Consider the following 7,255-nt stretch of genomic DNA (forward strand, 5'->3'; position numbering starts at 1 on the left):
TTGGGTGTTGCCTTGTTGCGTCAGGGAGTGCGCTGACTGGGCACTCCAGCCCATGTGCGACCAAAACGAAATTAACGAGGCAGACTGTGAGCGACGTAAACAGGCAGATTGATTCATAATTGTCTGCAACGAACAGGGTACTATGAATTCAACTGGAGCTACTTTAGCACTGTCGAAGACCTCAACACTGTCGTCTCGAAAACAGCGACAGCCTGTAAGACTGGACAAATTGAGATTGATCTAGAACTTTTGAAAGGCATTAACAGTAATTTTTGAATGACTTTCCCTTGTATTTAATAATATACTTTGCGTAAAACAGTAGCTCCTGATCTTGTCATTAACAGCAGTCACTTTTGACTAGGGTCCCGTGACTCACCTATTTTAATATAACTTTGTGTTGCTAATGTGTTGAAGACAAATGTAAAATAGAAACTATGAAAGTTTTGGTTATATTGAAACTCATGACGCCTCAGTTAGTAAGTCAATTTGTTCTATTCAAGAGTCGGAGGCAGTACATATACACTCCTGGAAATTGAAATAAGAACAGCGTGAATTCATTGTCCCAGGAAGGGGAAACTTTATTGACACATTCCTGGGGTCAGATACATCACATGATCACACTGACAGAACCACAGGCACATAGACACAGGCAACAGAGCATGCACAATGTCGGCACTAGTACAGTGTATATCCACCTTTCGCAGCAATGCAGGCTGCTATTCTCCCATGGAGACGATCGTAGAGATGCTGGATGTAGTCCTGTGCAACGGCTTGCCATGCCATTTCCACCTGGCGCCTCAGTTGGACCAGCGTTCGTGCTGGACGTGCAGACCGCGTGAGACGACGCTTCATCTAGTCCCAAACATGCTCAATGGGGGACAGATCCGGAGATCTTGCTGGCCAGGGTAGTTGACTTACACCTTCTAGAGCACGTTGGGTGGCACGGGATGCATGCGGACGTGCATTGTCCTGTTGGAACAGCAAGTTCCCTTGCCGGTCTAGGAATGGTAGAACGATGGGTTCGATGACGGTTTGGATGTACCGTGCACTATTCAGTGTCCCCTCGACGATCACCAGTGGTGTACGGCCAGTGTAGGAGATCGCTCCCCACACCATGATGCCGGGTGTTGGCCCTGTGTGCCTCGGTCGTATGCAGTCCTGATTGTGGCGCTCACCTGCACGGCGCCAAACACGCATACGACCATCATTGGCACCAAGGCAGAAGCGACTCTCATCGCTGAAGACGACACGTCTCCATTCGTCCCTCCATTCACGCCTGTCACGACACCACTGGAGGCGGGCTGCACGATGTTGGGGCGTGAGCGGAAGACGGCCTAACGGTCTGCGGGACCGTAGCCCAGCTTCATGGAGACGATTGCGAATGGTCCTCGCCGATACCCCAGGAGCAACAGTGTCCCTAATTTGCTGGGAAGTGGCGGTGCGGTCCCCTACGGCACTGCGTAAGATCCTACGGTCTTGGCGTGCATCCGTGCGTCGCTGCGGTCCGGTCCTAGGTCGACGGGCACGTGCTCCTTCCGCCGACCACTGGCGACAACATCGATGTACTGTGGAGACCTCACGTCCACGTGTTGAGCAATTCGGCGGTACGTCCACCCGGCCTCCCGCATGCCCACTATACGCTCTCGCTCAAAGTCCGTCAACTGCACATACGGTTCACGTCCACGCTGTCGCGGCATGCTACCAGTGTTAAAGACTGCGATGGAGCTCCGTATGCCACAGCAAACTGGCTGACACTGACGGCGGCGGTGCACAAATGCTGCGCAGCTAGCGCCATTCGACGGCCAACACCGCGGTTCCTGGTGTATCCGCTGTGCCGTGCGTGTGATCATTGCTTGTACAGCCGTCTCGCAGTGTTCGGAGCAAGTATGGTGGGTCTGACACACCGGTGTCAATGTGTTCTTTTTTCCATTTCCAGGAGTGTAATTCAGTTTAGAATGAAGCCAAATCGTAAAGTAAATTGAAGTAGGATAAGACTGGTAAACCTATGATTGAAATTTAATTTTAGAGAATCAGTATATCATCATTACTTTGTAGAAATGTATTCCGCTTGGTTTGACGGTTGCTATTCCAAAGTTCTAACTGTGTTGCATGGTTTATAAAGGCACATTTGCATGCCGAGCGTGAGTTTCCTCGGAAACGCGAGATATTAATTAAATAAATAATCAGTGACAAATAAATAAAGCCTATGGCACACAACTGCAGCGCTGTGTCGCTGATAAAACAAAAGTACATTTTCGTTAGTCGTATGTTTGATTAAAAAAAAAAAGGAAGAGCTCTCGTTGAAGTGGTGCGAGAAGCACGTATTTTAGTTTATTGTCTGGCACACCGCCATATTTCATGATATAGAAAATTACTGCGAGTTGCAACCATACTAGGCACTCGATTCTGTAAAGAATTTATATTTATAAAAGTAAGTAGGATTATGAACTGTAGGCTTATTCATTGAATATATCTGATTTAACTAACTGTGTAATTTTTTTGTTTAGTAGACAATCACCTCTGTACGACGTTTTGGCATGGCTGGCAAATTATTGTAATATTGAGATTTAGTTTATGAGTCCGCACCTACCGCAGCAGTCTTTGGAAACGATTTAATTACGAAGTCCGATTATTTCAGTTTTATTTCACGGTCAACTACGAGTAACATTGCCTTTACGAAAAAGCCATTGTCAAGCGTCTGATACCGAATAATCAAAACCTGACGACTCATAGGAGAGCCAATCAGACAGATAAAAATAATTAATATTTTATTTTATTTTATTTTATTTTATTTATTTTATATTGGCGACTGCGTGTCGGACTTGTTATTTTGTCATTTGTTACATTGTTCTCTTTGTTTCATGTGAAAAATCAACCTTCTGGTCCTGGACTTGACTATATGAGAAATAAAAAAAAATCAGAAGATATTTGCCAATTATAAAATTTTGCGGGAAGACGCAAAGAAGCTTCCAGCAAAATAAGGTAAGACGCAGCATCTTTGCATTAGCAGGCTTGACCAGACGTATAATTCAGTGTATTAGCTTTTCAGTAAAATTCTGTAGTGTTTCTTTTCCGTATAACAGTTTCAGTGATAAATTCCATTCTCAGTATTTTTCCTTAAACAATAACGTATGCAACAATACCAATACACGAGTGTACAATATGGCCGACTTCTGTACGATATCATGTAACATGGCCAGCAGCCATTACCAATAATCTCAAATTCAGTTTATATTTTTAAATTAACAGACAGCCATTGTTGCTACGACCGATTCATGCTCAACTGCATTTTATTTTAAAACCAGTGTCAAACATTAATTTCTTGAAATATATAGCACGTGTGGCATGGTAATAACTAGAAAACAATACGCAAAAATGGAACAGCAAAGACGTACTATTCAGACGCAATCCGACTCGGACGAGAGACAAATGTTAGAAAATGACTTTACGACAGCAACCGGTAGTGACGATACATCAAATATTGACGCAAGTGTCAACGGAAATTTTGACAATAGGCCGTCCACCACAAAAATTTCAAAGTCTCAGTCAGAGCCCATGTTAATACATGACGTCACGTCTAATGACGCGGCGGGGGCAGAGACCTTGCAAACAGTAAACATTGCCAACATGTTACAAATGCTAATGAAACAAAACGCAGAAAATATGGAAATCACACCTGAACAGAAAATAAAAGAAGTATTGACTACGCTGACACATCACGCACAGATACGAAACAAACATCACAGAAACATAATAAAAAGAAAACAAAAATTCGAGGTAGGAATGCTTGTACTACTTCGTACTCATCATAAATCTGTTGCACTCAAACGACGCAACGCTAAGTGGCGTCTGCTATATGAAGGACCTTATATAATTGTTAACATACCGCACCCTGGTGCGTATCTGTTACAACATCGTAGAACTAACAAAATTATTGGGCTATACGCACACCGAGATCTTAGAGCATTTCATGCTGAATAATGTAAAAGTCATACCCATCAAAATATTGCTAAGCAACTCGAAAAACTCTGTTGCTACAACACAGATAATAAGTAGTATAGAAATTTTCATTTCAGCGTTCCAGAGTCGCAGTTGAAGACAGAAGAACTTTTCTTTCAACGCCGCGGTTCCACCGAGAAGACTGAATATTAAAGTAAAATTTATGATTACGTAGCAGTGAATGATATATAAATTTTTCACGGAACATTTGTGACTGTAGGTACCACTGACTTGCTATGACACCTGACGAACCGACAGACGTCATCTGTGAAGCGATCTTTTACTTCGAGAAATAGATTAGACGCACATCTCTCAGCAAGAAAAGCATCTACCAGTAGTCAAGGCCACACAGACACACTACACACACGCACAAAACGCGAGGAATCGAACATTTTCTCTCTCTTACTATTTTGAATATTTATTGAGTAGTGAAAACGCCTGGTCTTGCCTACTGATGTAATGAATGTTGTGTCTAACCTATCTTAATTTCAGATGACATCACAAAAAACATCGATAATATCCCAGCAAAACCGCTAAAGAGGATGTAAATATCTGCAATTCATGTAATCAAATATGACACAATGTAATAACCTATAGCTATGTAATGATGATGTAAACATGTTTATGTGCAACTGTATTATGTTTATGCTAAGAAAATATGTGACGTGTGTATGTATTATTACTTATGTTTTTTTAAACTGATGTATAATGTAACTGTTACTGTGTGAAAATTTGAACGATAACGAGTGCCAAAATGTGAAAAACTTTTTTTAAAAAAAAAAAAAAAAATTGCGTAGTGAACCACTATTCACGGACATTAACGTACATTACTAAGTCTGCAACTACGCAGAAACCTATGTGAAAGAAACTGTTAATGACATTCATGATGCATCGTACCTTTGTTAACGCGATGAACGATTTCTTCGATGAGTAACCACGAACATTTAGGTGAGCTATATTTAAAAAAAAAAAAAAACTGAATATGTGAAGTGCATAATTCGTGCATCGTCTAGCGACATTACTACAGTACCCAACTTCAAGATGTTAACTGGATTAAATGGACACAAAGTGCCTGTCCAGAAAACAACACGACGGGTGGAAGAATTTTGGTTGGAACTTCAGGGAATGAAATGTTCTCGAAATGTGACGGACACGCTTACCTGGACTGTCCAAGGATCGACGCCAGCTATGTGCCGTCCGAGGTTCTGCAACCAAGCTTCCACGGAATATCGAAAACGAACTGCATATGGACTAATTACTCGACGGGTCACGTCTGATCTGTAATAAACAATGCTTTTTGTCACAACGAACTGCATCACAACGACTATAATGGAAATAGGAAATGGACATGCTTATGTATCAATCACGTTGTTATACAACGATGTTACTGTGATCAAAAAAACTTTACCACGACGATACTAACCTGTAAAAAATTGTTGTGCAGCAGATGAATATGAACTGTGATAACGACACCATGTGTATAGGTCAACGCACCTGAAAAATACGGACATTTTTCTTTGAAGCATTTCATTGCAATGCTATGTAACTAAGAACATTCAACAATCTAAAGTTGTATTGTATTATAACAAATATTGTAATTTTAAAACTAAGTTACCTGTCATAGAATGTAGTCTTCATATGTAATCTTGGTGGAATATTTTCTTTGTGCAACGACTAAGAAATGCGCGCGCACACGAACAATATGAACTGCAATACTGTGCCGCGTGATCTAAATTTACGAAATAACGGCAGTGCCGTAGTTACACAGACGCTTCTGCTCATGCGCGCACTCTGTTTTGCCAACATAAGAACTTTTTCGGCGCACGCGCGTCATTCAAATTTTGTGTATAATATACAGTATAATGTAAGTCATGTAAATAGTTGTAGATAACTTAGATTTTCTTGTGCCTTTAGGTGAATTGCTCGCCTGCAGGTGTGTCCTTTCGCCTCGCAATTCAGGGGGCAATATAAAGGCACATTTGCATGCCGAGCGTGAGTTTCCTCGGAAACGCGAGATATTAATTAAATAAATAATCAGTGACAAATAAATAAAGCCTATGGCACACAACTGCAGCGCTGTGTCGCTGATAAAACAAAAGTACATTTTCGTTAGTCGTATGTTTGATTAAAAAAAAAAAAGGAAGAGCTCTCGTTGAAGTGGTGCGAGAAGCACGTATTTTAGTTTATTGTCTGGCACACCGCCATATTTCATGATATAGAAAATTACTGCGAGTTGCAACCATACTAGGCACTCGATTCTGTAAAGAATTTATATTTATAAAAGTAAGTAGGATTATGAACTGTAGGCTTATTCATTGAATATATCTGATTTAACTAACTGTGTAATTTTTTTGTTTAGTAGACAATCACCTCTGTACGACGTTTTGGCATGGCTGGCAAATTATTGTAATATTGAGATTTAGTTTATGAGTCCGCACCTACCGCAGCAGTCTTTGGAAACGATTTAATTACGAAGTCCGATTATTTCAGTTTTATTTCACGGTCAACTACGAGTAACATTGCCTTTACGAAAAAGCCATTGTCAAGCGTCTGATACCGAATAATCAAAACCTGACGACTCATAGGAGAGCCAATCAGACAGATAAAAATAATTAATATTTTATTTTATTTTATTTTATTTTATTTATTTTATAGGTTGTTACTTTATTTAATAAAGTTATAGTCAAGTCATTTATAAAGTAAAATGTGTATGTTTTATTCACGAAGTTAATGAAACTAGCATGCGTATATTAAGCTGTTTTTCTTATAATAGAGAGAGATCGGCTTTTGATGATTTCTGTAACAGCTACTTTCATATCTTTCAAATTCATTGTAGTTTATTTTCTTTGATAATTTAATATAATAACTACCTTTGGGTTTGTTAGCTCGTACTGTGTGTCACATTACTTGTATATACTAATTATTTCGTGAGTCCTCGTTCGTTAGATAATAATTGCTGTTCTGATAACCAACTAGTTAACGAACCCAATTTGTCTAGTTGGACTGGTATCATATTTATAAATAATTTTATTGAAATTCTGTGGGTGGGTGAACACGTCAACGATTGTTAACAATTTCTCCCACTAATTAGTTTTTATTTTGGGGAAGATCGTATCAGTTACATGATACCATTAGGCACGGTCGTTTTGTATAGCTGATCGGAAGCGGCAAAAGCTATAAGGCATAAGGCTGAAAATATAACAGTTCTGTTGATATTTACACACTGCCGGAAAAAAATGGTACTCGTTTTCATGGG

Source organism: Schistocerca americana, chromosome 3 (assembly GCF_021461395.2).
Source record: "Schistocerca americana isolate TAMUIC-IGC-003095 chromosome 3, iqSchAmer2.1, whole genome shotgun sequence".
Classification (NCBI taxonomy): domain Eukaryota; kingdom Metazoa; phylum Arthropoda; class Insecta; order Orthoptera; family Acrididae; genus Schistocerca; species Schistocerca americana.